The 22,345-nt window shown below is 43.3% G+C and overlaps 1 long non-coding RNA gene across 3 annotated transcripts in view; it reads left to right on the top strand.

Annotated features, from left to right (window-relative positions):
- The window catches only part of LOC107320432, a 131,852-nt gene that overhangs the window by 54,338 nt on the left and 55,169 nt on the right, over nucleotides 1-22,345 (top strand). For all 3 annotated transcript variants that reach the window (XR_004308894.1, XR_004308895.1, XR_004308896.1), the window contains 8 exons: nucleotides 1,047-1,195; nucleotides 2,033-2,291; nucleotides 5,451-5,580; nucleotides 8,473-8,629; nucleotides 10,811-10,881; nucleotides 12,750-12,889; nucleotides 13,349-13,555; nucleotides 15,625-15,793. This is a non-coding gene — a long non-coding RNA (uncharacterized LOC107320432). The remainder of the gene's footprint in view (nucleotides 1-1,046; nucleotides 1,196-2,032; nucleotides 2,292-5,450; nucleotides 5,581-8,472; nucleotides 8,630-10,810; nucleotides 10,882-12,749; nucleotides 12,890-13,348; nucleotides 13,556-15,624; nucleotides 15,794-22,345) is intronic.

Genomic DNA, 22,345 nt, shown 5'->3' with positions numbered 1-22,345 from the left:
CTGCGGTACCGGTCTGACTGCTGTCTCCAGCAGCGAGGACAGGGTGGGATGTTCTGGATGCTGGGTTTGGCCTTGTTGGGAGGTAGAATGTCTCCCCAGCCTCTCTCTCAGGAATAGCACTGGAAACAATTGTTAATGCATGGCTGAAGTTGATACAATTTTTTAATTAAAGACAAAATTCTGCCTTTACTACAATAAAGGATGGATGATTTATGACTTCCTTATTGAACAGCACACCAGGGACTAAGTGCTGACTCTTAAGTCCCTTTGCTATTAAGACACAGAAAAAGTTTGTAACAGCCTCTGTGCTTGACCTGTCCCACCTGTGCAAGGAGGTTACTGCTGTTTCTTAAGCCACAATAATAACAAACTATTATTAGTTATCATTTAACCTTCTTTATCATTTTTTTCAGCTTTTATCTGTACAGTATTTCTGCTGAATGCACCTGGATTAAAACTCTGTGGTATTGGAAGTTTGTTAGGATTGCCTTTTTCTTAGTGCTGAGCTGGATCTGCAAACCCAAAAATATGTGCATGCTTGGTTGATGGCAATCCTAACTCATCTTAATTTCCTAGTAGTTTGGTTGTTTTGCCACTATACCACTGTGATGAAAAACAGAAGTGAGAACTGTCAGTGTGTTTTATAGCGTAGTTGTTTGAAAGGATAGAGTGACCATGGGGCCACACATCATTGACTCAGAAAATTGGCAGAGAGTAATTTGTCTGCCTGTAATTTGGGGACAGTGCCATAGAGCACAGTTGGAAGTCTCCTGAGCGCTACTTGGGAGTTCATGTTATCTCAAAGGCATCTTGGTTTAGGGTTGGTAAAGCTACCTGCTTTGTGTAAGGGGGCTGAAGAGAGAGAGAAAAGGCAAGTGAGGTTGTGAAGAAGAGAGATCATTGTTTCAGGGCTACCAGAGTCGCCCAGTGTATAGGGAGATGCCAGTAGCTTCAAGATGCAAGACACAGTGAAGGAGACTTTCCAAGTTGTGTTGAGCATTTCAGTCTCTACGATGAATCAGAGTTGGCTGCTTGTGTTCTTTTAGATTCCCAAGAAGGAGTTGAGTTCATCGGTGCTAAGCCAATTCCAGTGCTTGGAAAAGGCATTAATCTGCTGATGCCAGTCTGCTGAAACCAAAGTTCTGTGCTGAAAAATGTAGTTTCTTCAGCTCCTAACTTGAAGTGAGTTTTCACGGTAAGAAAGTATCCTCCATCAGTTTAAGACCATTCCCCCTTGTCCTATTGTGATCATGATTCATGATCATTCTTTTGTGATCAGACCTTCTTAATTCTAGTTCAGGGCAAGAAAAACATCTCAGAATCACAGATATTCTCCCAAGGACAGGAATGCGACATCACTCTAACTTCAAATGTTTTTTCAAAGGGGCTGTGCACATTCAGAGGTCTGAGATGGTAGGCAGAGGAGAGCAGGACATTATTGTGGCATAAATTACCACTGTGTGTCCTGCAGTCAGGTTTGTTTCCTCCATTAACAGGAGTGGTCGTGCATTTGGGGTGGAAGGTCATGTATTCCACTTTCCCCTTTTAAAAACTGGCTTCTGTCTCCACCTTGTGCTTGGCAAAGGCTTTTCCATGATCACTCTACTTGCATTCACAGTGTGTGCATGCAGTAAGTTCTGAGGAGCTCAGATCCCCAGTGACTGGACCATGTTCTGTCTGTAATGCACTCAGTGCCACTGTGCTCTGGTTTGAAACCTGTGTGCCTTCACAGAGGATGTGTATGTGGGGGCTGGCATGGGGAGCTTGGCTGTGTGGTGCAGGCACCCCTTTGCTCACAAGCAGTTGCCCAGAATTCACTTTTTCCTTCCATTCAGCCCAGCAAAGTAGCAACTAAAAACCATTTCTGCAGGACAGTGGAAAAGTGAAGGAGGGAGCTGAAGTCATACCAAGTTGGTGTTTGTATTTTTAAGTCTTTGTTTCTTTGGCATTCTTGAAATATGAAAATACTCAAAAAATTAGGAGTTGGGATATAAACCTCTTTCCTCTTTCTTGCTTGTTTCCAAACTGTCAGGCTCAGAATCAAGAACCTCGCTGGAGGTGCAGGCTCTTTGAGCAGAGATGTGCCATGCAGAGGGGTGTGAAGGTGTAATCATCCCCTGTGACAGTGTGCTGAAGCCCTGTGCCAACCTGGCTGCATGGGACAAGGGCAAATAGCTACCACATGTGATTTGCATCTGCAAGTGCTGCAGGGCTGCCCTGGCTGTCACAGCAGAGGATAAGACTCCAGTGGTCGCCAGCAGGACACCTGGGAAGGTTCTCACTTCATGCAGGTTAGTGCAAAGCACATGTGATCTGGGCTGTAAGAATGAGAAACAGCCCCCGGGGGCTATGGACCCCAGCAATCCCAGTGTTGGTGCCAACCAGGGCCAGCAAGCCTTGTGCAGGAACAGCAGCTCAGATATGTGTATGTGCATTTACACATAAATATATAAATGTAAATATATGTGTGTAAAATATATGAATCTGTAGATCTAGGAGTGGCTCAGTGTGTGAGCTGGAGCCACTCTGGGCAGTGTTCCTGTGCCATGAGCCACCTCTGTGCCAGGTCGTGCTGTCAGCTTGAAGCACCGTGGAGGTTTTTGACTTCCTCAGGCATATGGCCCATCTCTCCATGAGGCAAATGACAAAAACAGATCCATGGTTTGACTGGGAGGTGAGTGTGAGTTATGGCCGCAAGGGGGAAAAGAATGGTAGTAATTTACATGAATACACATATCTCTGTATTTCTTGACTACCATTAAAAGCATTAGAAGATCTGTAAGGAAAACATGTTGTCTGTCAAAGATGGTTTGAAAATAGAGTTGCATGCGGATAGCTTTGACTGCTTGCTGGTGACTTGTAAAATGCATCTTCAGAACAGTGAGAAATACAGGGGGAAGATGCTTCTTCCTACTGCTGGTTTTCAAACACAGAGACTGAGGACCACAGCTATTGTTTGCCACTAGAAGAAACCCCCACTGTGATGGATAACTTGAGAGCTGTGGGCAGAAACATTCCTTATAGGATACTGTAGAATGAGGGCTGCTCATCAGGCAAGTTGGATTCCCCCACCTGTTTCATGGGTGTAGGCAAGTTGCTTCCAACCTTGTTATCCAGTGGATCCGGGGTGTCTTTTACTCCTCTGTGATTAAGGGCTTCAATTTATGGGCTGCAAGCATAGATGTGTTATTTCTGAACAAGTGTACAAGATGTCCAAAGTCTTCATTACTCGTATTGCAAAAATCTCACTGGAAATCCCATTCCTTTGCTTTGCAAGTTCTGCTGTCCTCTCCATGGACCAAAGAGCAGCATGACACCATCATACACAAGGTGGGAGCTCTGCATCCTGTGAAACCAGCTGGAACATCGTGCCTGTGAGCAAGTGAACCAAGTAAAGATGTGCCATGTCTATCTTTGTTTGCAGAGCAGTCACTGCTGGAATGAGAACACTTGAACAGTGCTGCAATGAGATCAGTTGTCTGACCCCCCAGGGCTGCTGATCTTATTTATTTTATTTATTGTATTTTGGGGCTATCTGGGGAACAACTGTAGATTTAGTGGCCATTTGGGAGTACTTGCAAAAAACTCCTAACTAGGCTGTGCATGTGTGAAGCATTTGTAACCATCAGACTTGCACATTCACAGAAGGCAGCATCTGATAGCCACTGGTGGGAAGTCCTACTGCTCATCAGAACTTTTGTGATAAATAGCATTGCTTGGTTTTTAAAGTCAATTTGTCTGCTGCTTGCTGTTTACTCAGGAATCTGGTTGAAAACCCCATGCGGTAATATAATTGACTGAAGAACCATAATGTAACCAGAAAATGAATCAGAAGGAATTATTTTACAAACCCACCACTTAACTGCGAGCCAATGGCAACCCACAGTGGCCCTTTTCATGTGCTTATCTTCATTAAGACATTAGAGATAATCTGCTTCTGCTAGGCTGTTCCTAACCCCAAATTCACAAACATCCTCTCTCTTTTCCTCTTTGCTAGAGGGAGACATAGCTTTCTGCTGGTATCTTTACCACTTCAGTAGTTGGAGTGAATAAATTAATGTCAATGGATAAATAAAAATATAGATAGTGCCTTTACTGCTTTTGTTGTAAGTATGCAGCTGGGAGCAGCACCAGGTGCTGCTTGAGGTGCTGTAGGGGCTCTGCAGGACCCTGGGTGCTTGGGTTGGGCACTGCACTGCTCCTCATGTATTCACACTGCTCAATTACTTCAGATCCTCCTACAAATGTTGGGAGTCCTTCTCTACAAAGCCCAAAAGCAGATGCTCATCATCAGACCTTACGGTGGAATTCAGCAGTGAACTGTCTTTTAGGCATTGAGCTTGGCCTTGATGTTCTTTATGGGTCCCTTCCACAAAGTTTTACAGATCTGAGGTTGTTCCTGTTTGTTTCCATGGCGGTGCGGAGCCCTGCTTAGAAATGGACCTTAGAGTGGAAAGAGTCAGGTAGGGGGAAAGTAGTCGGTTCCTTTGATTGGCATCTGACCTGGCATCTCTCCTCTGTCAGTGCTCCTTGTGGGCCCCTTCCTTCTTGGAATGCCCAGTGATTCTGGGTCTGGGAATGCTTCTTCCTGTTCACTTTGCCTCATTGGCCATTGAAGTAGTTACCATTTGCTAAGTAGTAAAATACCGTTTGCTAATCTGTTGCCATCTGCCTTTATTACTCCAGCCCACTCATCTAGACACTGTAACAGCCACTTCACTGTGTGTGTTACACTGACTTTTCAAACAACCACATACTCTATTTACTCTCTATTTTTAATAGACACTGAGAACATCCAGCTGCTATCCTGGGAAAGTTATGGATCCCGTGGATTTAGCATTTTTCTGTAGATCTTGCTGTATTTTCCAATATCTAATCTTATTATTATTGTTATTATTATTTTAGTTCCATAGCTCATTTGGTTGCCAACATAACTGTAGGTTTCTTAATGTAAATCAACCCATTGCTGTCTTACTGAGTCTGGATACCAACCAAAACAATAGCACCAAGAGGTGTGAGTTTGCCCCATTCATCTTAATAGGCTGTTAACTTCAAAGTCATTTTCTGACCACTGAAAGGCACAGTGTTAACCTCTCCTCCTCCAGTATGTCCAACAAATGCACTTGTTGTCCAGCTCCATATGGACACACCAGATGTTCCTCCCACCAGCATGGACATTCCAGAGGAAATTGCTGCTGGTGGCGTGGTCCAGCAGCACAGCAGAGGTAGAATGCTGGGCCAGTCCAGTCCAGGGCAGTAGGTGGTATTCTTTTTGAACTGCAGATGCTGGCTTTCTAAGCTGTCTTCAGCAATTCCTCCTGTGAACTCCCACTTCTAACCATTTTTCCAGATTCCATAGGGATGTTGCTAAAATTGCTGAGCAATTTTCATCATCTGCATCCAATACTGAGAACTTTAACAAGTCGTGGAATATTTTTTTTTTTCCCCAGGCACAGAGAGAAGAGGATTTTCAGACATATTTTTCCTCCCTTTTTCTGTAGAAATGAAGACAGACATTGACTAACATTTGTTCAAGGCCATCTATGTGAAACGTATCCAAAACATCTTTGCAAAGCAAAGGTAAGAACAAACTTCTATAAACAATACCATGAGTACAAATTGTGCCCTTCTTTCAATTACATTCATTTAACACTGATTTACTACATAAATCACACCTGTTTTGCTTGCTTGTCAGGTGCCAAATCAGAGCAAGTTACTTTACCAATGCTATTTGCCTTACAATTAGTGTTTACCCATTAAGAAAAGTTGTGATTATCGTACTGCAAATCACTGCAGGTTTTCCCCAAATCATGTTCTTCCATATCTTCCATCCACATCTTCCTTGTAGACACTTCCTACCTGCTTGCTGCTTCTACCCTCCCCTTCTTATCGATGATCTTGCTGATACATTCCACAACAGAAAAGTGACAGTATGCTCTTGCTCTCCCTTTGGTGTATCTCCTGTTCGCCTACTTTATCTCTTCCTGTGTCCCATCCCAGAGATAGAAACTCCCTTGCCATCCATTGCCTTCTTCTAAGCCTTACAACTGGTCTTATTTCTCAGTCTCACAAATATTTTGTTTGTTATCTTACATGTAGTCCTTCCTAACATAAACTCAGATGCTCCCCTTTCATTTAGTACTGGCAAAGCTTCCAGGCTCAGTGAGGAGCACAGGAGGCAGGTGCACAGACCTGCTGCCTTCTCAAAGTGCTCCTAGAAGGTGGTTAGTTGTCTTCCTTCTTTCTCCTTGATGGTTATTATGATCTCTGTTCTCTGTTTATAGTAATGTGTGTTTACTAATAGTGTGGTGGCATGCCTCTGCCGAGCTTCTCCTGCTAACAATAAAAAAGGGAAAAATGATATTTATGGAGACTCGGGGGCTGGCCGTGTTCTAGTGCATGATTTTTATTGTAGCTGACTGCAGACTTTTCAGACACAGGAATCTGTATCTCATTGAGGAGAGCTGGTTTCCATTTCAATCTGGGTCCCATTATTGGGGTTTGGTTTACATTCTGTAAGGTTAGCCATGTGCAGATTCACACAAACAAATATGTATTTTATGTCTGTAGCTTTCACTTGCGGTATTTAAACCTCCACCTATTTGAAATGCATCTGGAAGGGGATAAGAGGAATGGATGGCTATGTTGTATAGCAAAAAGCAGGCTAATAGAAAATTTGAATTCGATTCCACTCTTTCCTGAACCCAGCAGGACATGAGACTGCAGGAGATGCAAATAGCCCAGGCTCCCAGCATTGCTGTGCCTCCCCTTGTTGCACTGGCTGTCCTTGGGAGGCTCCAGGTTTCCTGCAGGGCAGCTGGTGTTCTTTGCTCAGCAGCCTTTCAGGGGATAAAGAAGAGTTATCTGATCATAAAGGGAACATAAGCTGCTGGTTAGGCTTGGCAGGAGACCTTGGCTCATGGGCATACTCAATCCCTACAGCTTCCATTCACATCATAGGTGTTATTGATGATGTCTGTTTCTTTGTGTCCTTTAAACTGCACATGACTGGGTGTCATGTTCTTCTTGGTTTTAGTTTTGGTTCGCTTGGTTTTTTAACCCTGTGGCTGCCAATACAAAATGCTTGTAGGAGAATTGTTGGCTTGACCTTTTTACTGACCAGAAAGGGTTGTGATGGTGTCTTAGTAAAGGGGACCACCCTTGGTACAGGAAAGGGGAGAACAGTATTTCAGGAGTCCTACAATTCAGCTGTGTTACAGTGCATCTTATACACATGCAAGTTTTAATGAGCTTAATGAATTTAAGCTGACTTCTTGGGAACTTAACTGTGCAACTGTATAGTCTCTCTACAAAGTTATATTATGAGAGCATGTAAACATCAGAGGTCTGATTTGTCCTTTTCCAATCCTACATATTCTCAGTTACATCAGTGCTGAATAAGTGTTCTCATTCCTGTTCCCATACAGTTTCCAATGAAACCCACTTTGTAACCACAGAGAATAAATAAAATATGAAGTATGTCTGCCTTTGGAAAGTTTTCTGGTTTTCTTACCTGGATTCCTAGCTTATATAGATGTAACACACTGACTGTACTAAAATAGCAAAAAATGAGTATGAAAACCCAATATATTACCAGTTAGTGATCCCTTTTCTGTTATACACGAAAATTATGACTTGGCTCCAGAGCTTAGAAAGATGGAAAAACAAGTCTTAGGATGAGTTCAGAAGTGGCAGTAGCCTGTGGTTCCAAGTGTTCATTGCAATGAATTGTTCTGCCTGCAGTCATGCTGAAGCAAACAGTATTAGTTTCAGTGTTCAGCATTTGCTAAAGCTTCATGGAGAACCTTTCTTGAGAAGTATGGATGCTTTTGCAGTCTTACAGTGCTTTTGTATTGTTAGTTATAGCCCTGAATTGTGTTTTGTTTTGCAAACGAGAGCCTCATAATTGCGTTGAATGCAGAATACTTTTAATGTAAGCATTTGTTTTGATATGATACTCAGATCCTCACTGAATACAAACTGGCATACCTGCTTTGTGGCAATGGAGTGAGGTGCTGGCACATGCTGATCCAATCCCTCACTTGTATGCTCACAAACTGAGCACAGAATGTATGAGCAGCTTTCAAGGAATGCTGTTGCTTCAGCTGCTGGACTGGCCATGCCCACCAAAGTCTGTTGCATCACTGTTTGCAGCCTCTGAATTCTGCTTACACTTCAGGTTCAGAGCTGTTTGAGCCATCAAATGAGAACATGTAGGGATGGCACCTCCCCTCTGTCTGCCCCATTCTCTGCTCTGTGTCCTGCTGTGGTGAAATCCTTCTCCTCATGTTCCTCCCAGGGCAGGAGTGCCCCAGCAGGATGGTGTTGTCTCATTTTAAATCCAATAATACTGATTGCTGAAGTGCTCTGATTTCTGGAGGTTTCTTTCTCTTTGTTGTGACTGGGCTCTGAAGCGCTGAGCACCAGTTGGTGATGTTGACTTTGTTTAACACCAAACCTCTCACCCTACAGCTGCAGGCTGCTGTCTGTCTCAGGATGGGTCTCCACGTGAGGCTATTGGTGCTCAGCAGCAGAGGTGCCATTCCAGGTGCCAGTGATGGCACTGCCTGGCCTGTCCCTGAGGAGGAACCCTATGAGGAAACAGCTCAACGCTGTGCAATTGCTCAAGGTACTGAAGACAAAACCTGAGCCAAGATACTCAGTGGAACTCTTTAAGTTTTTGTTGTCACAGGTGTTCTGAATTACCACAGTTGATCAGGTTCTGACTTTTTTCCCTAACCATCACCAGGAGCATGGGCTCCCCTTCCAGGCTGGGTACAGCTACTCAGTCCATATTGAGGAGGTTGCCTCCTGAACCTATGGCAGCACTGATGGCCTCATCTGCATGCCCTGGTGCAGAGTCCATCCTTCTATGGGATGGATCAAATCTCTTTTATAACATTGTGTGGCCCATTCTGCTAATGCTCTATAAGCACATGCTGAATAATGGTGTGCTTTATACGTCCCTCTGGGAAGCATTTTTTCTGAGAGGATAGCAGCTTGGATTCATGCTATGTGTTTGAAACTTCACATATGTTGGTTAGCTGTGATTAACGCAAATGATGGGTCATTGCTCCCAGAATGCATAAAGCATAACTGTTATAACCAGGAGAGCTGGAAGAAGACACTGGCAAAGAAGTATCCAGGAAAATTAGGCTAATGGCATTAAGTGTGTTGGCTGGAGCAAAGCTTAAAATAATTTTGCAGCTTTTTGCTTTCACACAATGTAATTGCATGTATGTACATGGTTCTTGTTGGGAAAGCTCTGCATAAATCTGTGTTTGGATTCTGCAGTTGCCTCTGTGTCAGAGTCTGGCAGTAGGTTTTGTGATGGCGTTGCATCTCATGTTGGTTTTTTGTGTGACTGTTAGCACACAGGACTAAAATATGCTTTTAATGAGCATTTGAGTTAGTATAAAAGTAAACCCAGTAGAAGCATAAGCACGGTGAAATTGAATTTGTACTTCAGGGGAGAGAAGGAGGGGGAGGATTCATTACTATTTGCAGGTCTTGCCGTGACTGTCAGATGTTCATTTTGACAACGTATGTGAAATGTATGTAATGTTCAGAAGTAGCTGGAGAGACACAGCTGAGTGTCACGCACTGCTTGATTGCAAGAACATCAAACTGCACATCTGTCCTGAAGTGTGCCATGAGAGCTGCCAGCTCTGCAGATGGGCACAGGTTGGGACATACCTGGGCCGTTGTCACTAAGGGACTACTTCATTTTAAAGCACAGTGCTTTAGCATGTGCCAGCATATACAATGCTTTGTTTAACACTGAGACAGTTGGCATTTCAAATATTATTATCCATTTTCAGCAATAACGTTTAAGAAGTTTCGGTGCTCCAGTGTATGCATTTTGTTGGTGGCTCTGCTTCCAAAAGATCAACATTGACCAACACCCCCAGGTCCATTTCCTCTATGCAGACTTCCAGCCACTGTGCTACAAGCCTGTAGCATTGCCTGGGGTTGTTGTGGTCAAAGTGTAGAACACAGAACCTGGTGTTGCTGAACTTCATCCCATTGGCCTCAGCCCAGCTCCCCAGCCTATTCAGATCCCTCTGTAGGGCCTTCCTATGCCCAGGCAGATCAACACTTCCTGCCAACTTGGTGTCATCTTCCTCATCCAGTCCCTGTCTATAACACAGAGTGTTTTAGTGAGGAACATTTGAAGCTTCGCTTCTTTTTGCAAGTGACAATTATTTTCGCATTCAGCCAACTTACTTCTGAAACTAAATTCTTGAAGTGTTCTTCCAGACTATTGCCTGCTCCAGGACTGGAGCCTCCAGAAAAGTTCATGCTCCACAACTACAGAGATCATATGATGGCTGGAAGGGATTATGACTTCTTTACCGTTACTATTTTAGAAGCACCTGGAGAATAGATTTAATGCATTTGAAAGGTCCCAAAGCTTGCCTTTTCCTGGAGACAAAGAGAACTTGACTCCCCAGGCTTGAAGCCCTTGAAGCATAGACTGAATTGAGATGAAGTTATTGCTAAGAGGAGCGTCTCCTCTCCCAGACCTGCAGTCTCGGCACTGATGGGCATACACATCACATCATTTATTTATAAAAGATTGTTTTCTGTGTCTCAGGCATAACAGTGCATTTTCTTCTGTGAGCACTGTGGGCAGAGGCTGCCTCTGGGCACGCTGTAAAGCAGGAGGCAGTCTGACAGTTCCAGGATGGTGCTGAATGATGCTCCAGTGGGGTACCAGGTGATGAAAATCTGAGGTACTCAACGTGGGCAGTGAAGGAACCTGACTAACCATAGCACTTGCTTGCTTCAGCTTCTGTTTCACATGCAGCAGGTACCTCGGGACATACAGAAGGTCAGCACAGAGCACCCAGCAATGTCCTGTGTCACTCTGGCACTGAGGTAGGATACTTGTCTGCATTATATGCACAACAATATCCATGTCTTGTTTGAGATTTTATACACATGGGACACAGAACCGAACTGCTTTCTAGTTCAACTTTCCTGTCTGATCTTCATATCAGACAGCTTGGGGATCCTGAAATAACATCAACCCTATCTAGGGAGACTGTTGGCTTTCCAGGCCTCCTAGTCGTCCATCTCAGTGAGGGACAGCAGAGGTTATACTTTTCAGAGGGATGACTCATGTACTTTGCCACGGGCAGAGAATCAACTATTCCATGGACTAAGATCCCCTGCAACTTGGCCAAGCAGAAAAGTTGGCTTTCACTATAAAGGTAGCTGGTAGCTTGCCCTTCACTTGTAGGTAAAGAAGGGTTGGAGAGCTGCCACTCTGGAAGTGTACTTCAAAAATAGGGACAGAAATGAAGAAAATACTAAAATGGAGAGAAATGCGAGTGAAAGAGCCTGTTACAAACACCTCTGAAGGCTCGCTAACATAAGCCTCACTGAGCAGCAAATCCATGGCTGGCTAACAAAAGAAGGGAGGCTTGGCAGCCAGCTCTGGATAAAAGGTTATTAAGAAACATACCTTTTAACATTCAATTACATCATATTGTTTCCAAAATAGAGACAGTTATCTCTAGGTTTAACAAGTGATTTAATAAAATGGCCATATCTGCAGTTCTGCTTCTGAGGGAATTGGGAATTGTTTCCTCAAGTCTAATCTCAGGGTTTACCTCTTTTCATCCAGCTTCTGAAATCACTGCAGGCCTCAAATTGCTTTGTAATTAGATCTACTTCTTACAGAAAACCTCCATCAGTAGGTCCCAGAGCATCAGTGTGTGGTTGTCCTTTGCTGAGCTTTACAAGTGGAAGAAGTGAGGCATGGGGCTGGGGATGAGGAATGGGTGAAGTGATCTTCAGTGCCAGCTCCTTGCAAGTGAGGTGGACTTGTCAGCTCTGTAACAAAGCTTTGTCATTTCAGTATCTTAGGCTGCATTTATCCTGCCAGCTCACCCTGGAAGGGAGATTCGGATCTCAGACTCTGTGTTCTTTAACAAACCTCCCCGCTGATGCTACCTTAGCTTCCCAGCTGCTGGGTTTGGGGACAGTTGCACTCTGTGCCATGACTGGTGCTTGGGCAGCCCAGCTGCTGTGGGGTTCAGGTACAGCTGTGGGTAAGGACGGCTTCAGGCAGGGAAATGTGGTTGCAGGGAGGGATTTGCCCCCAGGTGAGTGCTGGCCCTGCCAGCAGCGTGGACACAGGCAGCTCAAGCCATCTGCCTCCAGCATCTTCAGCAAGGCGCTGTGTGCTCTGGTTCCATGGAGTCTGAGCAGCAGGGGATTTCAGCAGTGGTAGGGGTTGCTTCCACCATAGCAGAACTGCCTTTTGGAACCAAATGCCTTCTAATTCCTTTTTATAAAGATCATCGTAACTTTTCCACCTTTTCTTTTTCACAGTTGCTCATAAGCCTTGTGCTTCTCTCTGCTTTTAGTCATTTTTGTAGCTTTAACCTTCCACCTGCCTGGTCTACTTCAAGGCTTGCTTAAAATGCCCCAGCTGTAATTGCTTTACCAGTATGTCCCTCGTGTAAGTAGCAGTTAGCGGTAATACACCCAGAGACCAGGTTTTAATCAGCCTTGACTGAAGACTAAAAATGATTCACTTCTGTCAGCACTGGGCAACGCAACAAACAGCTCTCCAGCAAATCACTTAAGCAGAAATATGTTGGCATGTTTCTATAGCAACTAAGGAAAAATATTTCACACAGAAGTCCATCTGCTGCAACATAAAGGGAGATCTGGCCAAGGATCGTGTTAGAAATTAATCTTAATTTGCAAATTTTATTTTTGCAAACCTCACGCAGCCGCTTGCACAAAAAGGCAGAACGTCGGCGACAGGATGACAATTGGGTTTGGATACAGGCTGTCAATTAATCAGCAAACTGGTCATTAATTCGAGAAGCAGCGATTGTCCAAGGATGAAAAATCACAGTGCGTTGGAGAGGTATTCATCTTCCTTGCTGTTTACCAATCAGGCTGCATCACACCATCTTGTACGCAGTGTATTTGGAAACACACACTGGTTTTTCAAAGGAGGCTGGTAGCAGGCATCCAATATTTTTTTTTTCTTTAAAAACCATTTTGGTTTGATTTACTTGTAAAGAGTTACTCAAATTTATTCAACCATATAAAATGCTTTGTAGAAGCCATCAAAGTGAGGAGAGGGGGGAAAAACCAATGCGATAATTTGGACTGCAATGCATTTTATTTTATGTGATGTCAACACTTCAAAGCCTATTGGAGCTGTGCTCGGGAGATCTGAAACATTTTACGGGGTGCTTGGTGTCTGTGCTACAAACCATCTCCAACTATAGATTCTCTTGCACAATGTTCACATGCTGCCTGCCAGTGTTTCTTTCTTTCTTCCTTTCTCACTTGCTGCTTTCTGTGTCTCCTCTGGCAGCTTTGCATAGACCCAAAAAGGAATTCAAAAAACAAGCTGGATAAACAAGAAGAACTTTCTGTCTGCTCGGAAACATGTAGGCTAATGTCCTTGAGCATGTGCCAGGCCTCCGGGGGTTACGTCCAGGGAACGTGAGTCAAGCCTCGCCAGGGTCTGTCACCTGCAGCTTTGTGTGCAATGCTATTCCTTCAAACATTTCAGGAAGAGGTGAGATTTGTGTCTTATGTCATGCACCCTTACTCACATGCGGTGATACTTACAAGTATATTGACACACATGGTTGGCAAGCGCTGGGAAGGTAGAAGCACATTTTCCAGCACAGTGGTCATGCTGTTCGCTCCCTGCCACGATTTTCCCTGCTTACCAGCATCCTCCAAGAGGAGCAATGTCAGCCTGCTTGATTTTGGTGCATGGTCTGCATGGAGGTGTAAACAGGTAAACATGGAAATGGAGCTGCTTCTAAAAAGGTAACCTGAGAGGATGAAATGGGAGAAGTACAGCACGTCAGAAGCCTTGCAAAGGCTGTGCTGTTCTTTCTGTGCACCCCTTTTCCCTTCAGCTGTAAGTATTCTTACCAAATGCCATCTTCTCAGCAGAGCAGGATTAAAGTGGGGGAAATTCTCTGGATAAGTTTACAGCACATTTTGATTTTAAGGAGCAAACAACCATTCACTTTTAAACCAAAATATTTGCAGGGACAAAGGTGTTTTCTTCCTTTATGTAGTCATGTCTCATCCACAGTCTGACATACCTCACACAGATCAGCTGGAAAACAAGCAAGCAGCTTGCGATCAGCAAGAGCTGTCTACCCAGAACTGAAAATCAGCTCAAATGCTTCTTCATTGTCTGTGAAAGCTAGTTGTTTTCTCCGGGCTTTTGTGATGCACAATGGTTATTGTTAGTGTTCCTTAAGTTCTTGGGGCAGAAGAAGGAAAACTGGGCTCTTTTGTGGAGAAAATTGCACCCTTGGTGGTGATCTCTTGTTCTGCTCTCAGAAGCTGGCAAAATATTTGTGCTCTACCTGCTGCATTGGCTTTATCTGGAATTTATATCCAGGAGTGTCAAACCTGTTGAGTTTTAACACTGAAGAAAAAAAAAAAAAGAAAATATAAATGCAGCTGCAGAGTTAGAAGCATGAAAGAGTCTGCTAAGCACATTTGCTTACAAAAATGCTGCGGTCTACTTTACGGTGGGGCCATCAGAATAATTAGGGATGAGTGGGTCAGGAAATTTGGCTCACCAGGCTGGGCCCAGCGCTGGCCAGTTTCGAGCTCTAGGAGGAAAAGGTCTTTCAAATGCAAACACATTACAGCATTTCATATGGATGAAGTTCCAGGCTTCCAGGCATTATTTAAGAGTCTTTGTAAATTGGTCTGTTGACCATGAATGAAAGTATTTGAATTTGATTTGACACTGTAATAGCTAGCATGAAGTTCAGTTAAATCCATAGCATTACCCAGCCACATACAGTAGTTTTAAAGCCTCGAAGCACTGGATGCATCCAGGTTAGCATTCCTAAGTGAATAACGGTTGTGCAGAATTCATACTGGGAAGGAAATGAAGAAACTGGTTTTGGTTTAAACAATCTTCCATCCTACTTAATTCAGTCAAAGCCTGAAAAATCTGAACTGAACTTACAGTCATTTTTGGAAAAGTTTTATTGAATTCTTTCATCCTGGACTGCTTTAACCAAGATTTATTCCATAATTAGTACAGTGCTCTGATCTGAAATCATTTCTACTCTATTATTATTGTTGTTATTATTATTATCATTACTAATACTGCTACTATTACTATTATTATTCTATTTAAGCGCATTAGGCTTGATTATAACTGGGAAATTTTTGCTGGACACAGTAATCACACTAAGCCTTAAGTATAGGTTCTTCTTGGCTGGGTTGCACCGACAGGCTCCTCAGCAGGGTATCTTGGTGAGTGTGTTCTTAGATTTCTTGAGAAAACAACATCAGATAAGCTTCAATTTTCTGCAGCTCCCCCAGCACCAGCTTGAGTGTCCAGGGTGCAGAATACTGTAATGATGTGTCAAGTTTTTCCAGAGGCTTAAAGCTGAAGCCAGATTTTCTTCCATTGTGAAGTAGTATTACAAGACTGCTTCAGGTGAATCTTCTTTGGCATTCATTTCTCACACCATGGGGTTGACGGTTGGAATGTACAGTCTTAGAGCATCTTCCTCACTTGGGTTTGGTATGTGATCACAGTTCTGATTCCTTTGCCACTGAGTGACTGTTTACTGCACTATTTTTTGTCATTCACAGCTCTTTGTCTTCAATCAAGGAGGTTCTTAAAAGCTCTCATTGCCTCCACCTGTGGTTCTACATCTTCCTTACAGTGGTAAAGGAGCTGGGTTGGAAGTTCAAGTGGGGAACTTCTCAAAAACCTTTCCTGCTCAGAGGAACTTTGTCAAAGCACGGCTTCATTTGGAAGGTAGAACATGCCATGGGATTAATATTTGTATATATGACATGTTTGTGAATTCAGCCTCTTGTTAGTCATGATTTTGGCTTGTCTCATATAATTTTCAGTGGGTGGATACTAGAACTGCTGCTGAAGGATAGTTCTGGTTCTTCGGTTTAACTACTAGAAGCAACCATAGGGCAGAAAAGCAATTTCAGCCAGAATGTCTTTATATAGCTCCATGTAGCTTTCCCAAACTGTATCAGGATTTGCATTTTTTATGTTATACCTCTTGGTAGAAACTGGGAAACAGGTGAGAATCAAGCTCTCCATAATGCTTATGGTGTATTTATCAGTTTGTTTACCTCTACTCTCATTGTTGCATCGGCATCTAAGAAGGCTGGAGATGGAGACACAGGGTGGGTTGATAGTTGGTTATCATATTGTTGTAAATTAGCTTTGAAATGATTAGTCCTCATACAGAGAATAGGACTGGCAATGCTGGAACATTTTCCAAATGTTTTAGTAAATCTCACACATCCTTGCCAACTTGTGAGCTTCAAATGCGTCACGACATAGAAGCACTCCAGCTATCTCTGCCTGCCGTTAATATTTTGTGCTCTGTGAACCCTAATTAATTAGGATATTAATTTCCGTATGTAGTCTTGGAACAGTGCCATGCTGGGAAGGAGATTTTTCTCACACGCTGTTATTCTGGTTTTGTTCATTTACCCACATTTTGGTTCTGTTTATTACCGTGCGCATCAGGTAGGGCTTGAGAACTGGAAATGTTGGTGGAGGGGGAACTTTGGGACATTTTGCTTAGCATTGGGTTATTTCTCGAAAAGCTCTGAATGCAGATTTATCATTTCTGGTTTCTGTGTAGTGAATCATTTGTGAACAGATTTTCATTTTTACTGCTTTAGTGACATTTATCAAGAAAGTGTATGCAAATGCACTTTGTGCTAGCAGTTGTTCATTAAGGGTGCACTTGTTATTTCTTATCCATTGCTTGCAACTGATTTCTTAAACAGTTCAGGATTCATTCCTGCTAACCAAGAAGAGATATGAGCTCCTTTAATCCCAAAGTGACGAGAAGGGAGTAGAAGTGTAACCACTTTGTTTATGCAGAAAAAATAACCAAATTCATACAGAAATTTCCTTCTGTGGCTACAGTATTCAGCATCCACAGCCCTTCCCAAAAAACGTATGTGAACAATGCCACATTTTTCTTAGGGATGCAGAAAATCTCTGGTTTTGTGCGTCTGCACACTGCTGGCTGCTGATTAAAGGCTCCAATTAAAAGCAAAACTATGTTCTGTATGTCAGATTGACATTCAGAACTGAACTGCCATCCAAAGACCAGGGATGCTGTGAAATATGTCAAGCAGTTTTAGGATCTAGAGTTGTCCAACATCAACTGCCTACACAAAGACTGCTTTGATTTCTTGGGTACCAAGTGTGGCATCCTTCGTGGTCAGTGGGAGCATCAAGGTGATGAGCACTGGGCAACTCCAAGCAGCACTTCTGGAGCAAAACTTGTTGAATTTTAATCTCAGTTTGGCATGTTGGAATGGGAATTAGGAGCCTCTTTGACTTTTAAATGATCTGAAGAGGAATGTACTTGATACAGGTGGTAAGCATTATTCTTGGAGCCCTCAGATATTCCGGGCACACATATATTTTCATTCCTCATAAACGTATCCCTGGTGAGAGGGGTGGGGACATCAATTAAGAGGAAAGCCATTTTCCACAGTAGCAAAGGATCAGGAAAAAAAAAAAAAAAGTGTTCTGCAGATTAAGCAGAGGTTTTGCCAACCAAATTTTTCAGATTTCTTCAGGATTCTAGTCGTGGCCTGTGATCTGAGATATCTGCCAAGAATTCAGCAGAAAGAGGAAAAATACCCCAACCCTGAAGTTTTGAACAGGGAGGTGGTTTGTGGCTTTCATGGGATTGCATCAGAAGTCTGATCTTCCCGGCAAAATATACTCTCTTTGCAAAACAATGAATCCCCTAAAACCACAAGTGCCATGAAGTCAAGCTGCATGTGGTTTGGATAGGAGCAGGCCAATTTGTCAACTTTGTTTCATTCAAAGAGAATGAAATAATGAGTGGAAAAACATGGAGATAAAAAAACAAAACCTCAAGATACTTGTTACAGATTGATCCTCCCAAAGCAGAATCTAATCTTGTTTTTGCTTAACAGAGCTCCTCTGTATCTGTACTTCACATTGCTAGCTGATTTGAATAATACATATTTATAATCTATAATTAGTTTTTGACTGGCACGGGGAGTGTTATTCTAGCTAGTACAGGATTTTGTGGGAATTTCAATTGTGTTTTAGAATCCAGTCTAAATATTGTGACGAATTTCTAGCAGGTAGTTTGAAGGGACAAACCCCGTGGAGGAGGTGGAGCTGCCCTGTGCATCCCGGCGTGACCGCACTCAGCTCCCAGACTTTCCATCCCGGAGATGGGGCTGAGCAGCTCCAGGCATCCATCCTGCTATTACTCTGTCATTCCAATTGGTCACACTGTATAGCATTGTTCTTTGAGGCGAAGTTTCATGTCTGTTCTTCCTGTTGCTACACATGCACAGCACCCACCCTCGACAGCAGCGTTAGAAGTGTTCAGAAAAGTATTTACCAGCCTCACTTATTTAATTTTCATCTTCTTTGTCTTTCAAAAGATAAAAGATGGGAAGGCTTTAAAATTCCAATCTACAGAAAAGGGCTTTGCCCCACCTGGAGAGTATTTTCTGGAGGAGTGATGGGTGAAATCTTGGCTTCGAAAAATTGCAGGGAGAACAAAAGTGTTTAGATTCACCACAAGGATTTTGTGAAAGGTGAACTCTGTAGGAAAATCACATTCTCTCAGCAGTTTTATAACGACTGAACCAGGAAAACAACCTTTTATTCTAACACTAAACTCCGCACTGCAGGTCAGATTATCCTGCCCGTGCAACAGGGATGATTTCAGTCTGGAAGTCCATTTTGCTCCTCAAAAATGAAATCCTGAAAGTCCTTCTTTTAAAGAAGAAACTTTCCATAACCAAGCAGATGCATTGTGAAGGTAAAATTCACTCTGCAGCTCCTGCCCCCAGCTGCTTTAACTCAGGGAATTCCTCTTTCTTGTATTTTAGTCTTTGCTAACAGGTGCCAGCTTGATTTCAAAATGTTTTAGTTTTGGTGTAAGCAGAAGGCAATCTCCACCCACATCTTCCTTATGATCTTTAAGAAATTCCACGAAACTTGTAGCAACAGCTTTCAGAGTCTGCAGAGCTTAATTACCATCAGAGGAGGAAAGCGGAACAGATTTTAAGCACCATGGATCCACTTGAGCAGGGATTGTAGTCCCTCTAGCAGTCCATCAGCGACCAACCTATGGCCCTGCATATGTCCCAGCACTGCCAGGTTACCAGCAGAGTCATCACCTCTGGAAGGCATAGCCTTTGCCACTGCTGTTGGCTGCAGTTCCAGGTTTGTTAGAAGCAGGTCAAAACAGAAACCCCCCATCTATAATAAGCCTGTACATAAAAGGAAGGAGGGATGTGGTTCCTGGATCTTAATTTTCCTTGGAAAGCATCAAATTGAGATCTCAGCTTCTGAGTGAAGATACATCATCTACAAACCATTCTCCTTCACTGCTCTAAAACAACAGCATGGAAAATGGGGTTGATGGCAAGAGGACAGTGAGTATCCCTGCCTAAAACAAAATTGCACCCAATCTCTTTTTCCTCTTTAACAAAATAACTAAGGAAAACAAATACGTAATCCATGAAGGAGCAGGCTCCATGGTGACTTTCATGCCAGCACTGGCGTCTTCCCACCAGCTCATTCCAAAAAAGTCTGAGGCCCCCATGCTTTGAATTCAGTACAAACTCCCACACAGGTTGGCTTTTGGACTGATTTACAGAAGATCAAACCTGGGAACAAAAGTTCATATCTCCAGCGATGGGCAGCAATAAACCTTTGTGCTGTAGGTGCTGGACGTGTAACCACTGCTTCGTGGGGTGGGAAACCCAGGAGGGAATTCCTCCTAGCTATGAGTTAACTATTGCCAATCCATTTGAACTCTTGTGAAAAAAAAAGATGCAGAAATGGATGTAGCCCAACTTCTCTATACATAATGTTTGTGTTATTTAGTTCCAACTTAAACAATATCCCACCCAGTTTCTGAGCAGTACAGAGAATGTGGTGGTGACTCAGTGGAGGGGAACCAGAGGTCATCAGACATCAGTTCGGTAGCAGAACAGAGATCAAGGCTAGCAAAATGTGGAAAGCATGGGGATTTAAGCACAAACATGGGGTAGTCCAAAGCTAGAGGAGGAATGTGGAAAGTTGACTTATTTATCTGTGGGTTACCCCACTAAATGTAAGCGTAGTTGCATTCAGCAGAATGACAGCAGAGAATGGGATTTCCTCAGTGTGTGCTGTGTTTTAGTGTAATGCTTTTCCTATCAAGTGAGGCTGCTGACAGAAATGGCATTTGCTGTTTTTCCTCTTTTCCTTTCCGATGGAATAAAACTCCAAAATCAAAATGCAGTTCTCATTTCCGCAGTACCAGAATCTGAGCTGAGTTGTTATGGTCAAAGAGCCTGAAGTGAAACAATAGGAGATGGCTGAACTTAGATATGGGGGCAATAACAACAAGCCAACAGCCCAGCCTTGAGCGCCCAGCCTGTGTCAGAAATATGGGGCTAGAAGATCTGTGTGTGTCATTATCAGCTGGCTGAGTTGACCAGCTAAGGCAATACAAGAACCTTTGGTTCTCCTGGTCATCTTGGAGAGGAGCACTGTCCCCACCACCACCCATTTGGCTCCTGTGCAATTGGGGCAGGTGTTTTCCAAAAAGGGAAGATTTATGTGGGAAACACTGATCCTAATAAGAGGGCACAATATGAGTAGGGTACAGAAATCTTAGGTTACCTACTGCATCAGGTTTCTTTTTTGGGAATGTGTGTGTCCTCCCTGCCTTTCTCTGTGCCGTGATTCATGGAGGCTGAACTCCTGCCTTGAAACCTTCTCTCTTTCCATATTTCCAATCCCTTCTCTTAATCATACTCCTTCCTTCCCCCACCTGTTTCCAGGACCAGGGCTCCATCCCAGCATAGCCAGAGGCATCCGGCTAACTAAAATTACGGTTATGAGCAAGCTTGAGTGGAACAGACAGGATCCGTTCTTTTTTTCCACAGGGTGTAAGTCATGTCTGAAACCCTGAGCTAGAGTTTGTGCAGAAGATAAAAGGGATGGGCCCAGCCCAGTTAAACTTGAGATGGCTCGAGAAGTGTCTGAGCCACATCCCTGTAATTCATGTGGTATGATAAGTCAGCACATAGTGCATAATAGCCCTCACTCAGGCACCTGCAAGTGCTTTGTTTTGGGTCCAGTAATCCCAAACGCTGCTCTCAGATAGCTGGTTTCATCTCTTTCCTTTTTCTCAAAGAGAAATTTGGATTGGCTCATTCTTTAATTTAAACCATTTGCCCATCGCAAGAGCTTTTACAAGCAAAAATCTCTGGTTTCACAGGATCTTTTAAGTCATGCTTACCTGTTGAAAGAACTTGAGCAGCAGGCACATGGTGCATCCCTGGGTCTCCTCTGCTGTCATGTGTCTTGGCCATACCCTTCTCCCATGTGCTCTTCTGTAGTTATGGGGTATTTTTTGCTCATAATTTCTTTTAAAAACTTTCACAGAGATGCCCAAGACAACAGAGATCTTAACTAAAAACAAATTACTGGTTACAAATGGGGCTGTGGACTTCCAAGAAGCCTGTGAGCATTAGCAAATAGCTTGCAAATGTTGAGCTTGTTTGGGAGGAAGGCAGAAGAGTTACTAGATTTGTTTCTTTTTTGTCAAATGTGAACTCCTGATTCAGGACAAAACCTTGACTGTCGTTTCTCTTCACACTCCTTTTGTTCCTTATCAGTTCCATCCTTGAGATTGCCACGATTATGAAAGGTTTGGGTTTTTCTTTGGCAGTAAGACTCAACAATTCCAAGATGTAGTACATATTGTTACAGAGAAGGTCTTGTAATCCAAACAGACAAGACAATTCTCTTTATTCCACTTACATAATGCTTAGGCACCAGCAGAGCACAGCGTGCTGAAAAGAGGCTGCGGCAGAGCCAGAAACAAAGCCCAGGTGTTGTGCCTTCCTCGCCAGCTCTTCACTCATACCCTTCCCTCCCAGAGCATGTTTTGTTTGTATCCATTTCCAGTTTTCAGTGTGGAAAGATAAAGAGGGTGGGATTCACCTCCCCTAACTTCAGCAATCTGAAAGCTAAGAAACTGGTCTGAACTAGTTGCTTGGCTTCCCTCCAGAGCTGGCTCCTCCAGGAGGTGATTCAGCGCAATCTCAGGGCATGCTGGTTCAATCCACTTCTGCAGGGAACTTGCTGAGCTCTGTGACTGCCAGCAGGACTGGTGGCACTAGCCAGAGCACACCTCTGTCCCCTGAGTTGATGTATCATAATATAAAGAGCCTGCAGTGAGAAAATATCCTTCCTACAAATTATCTGTATACATATATATGTATATACAGCAGTCTTCTCTCAGACTGTGATGCGTTCTCATGTGAA

This window comes from Coturnix japonica, chromosome 13, assembly GCF_001577835.2.
Source record: "Coturnix japonica isolate 7356 chromosome 13, Coturnix japonica 2.1, whole genome shotgun sequence".
NCBI classification, from domain to species: Eukaryota; Metazoa; Chordata; class Aves; order Galliformes; family Phasianidae; genus Coturnix; species Coturnix japonica.
Note: the sequence above shows the minus strand (reverse complement) of the source record. Positions and strands in the feature narration are given on the sequence as shown.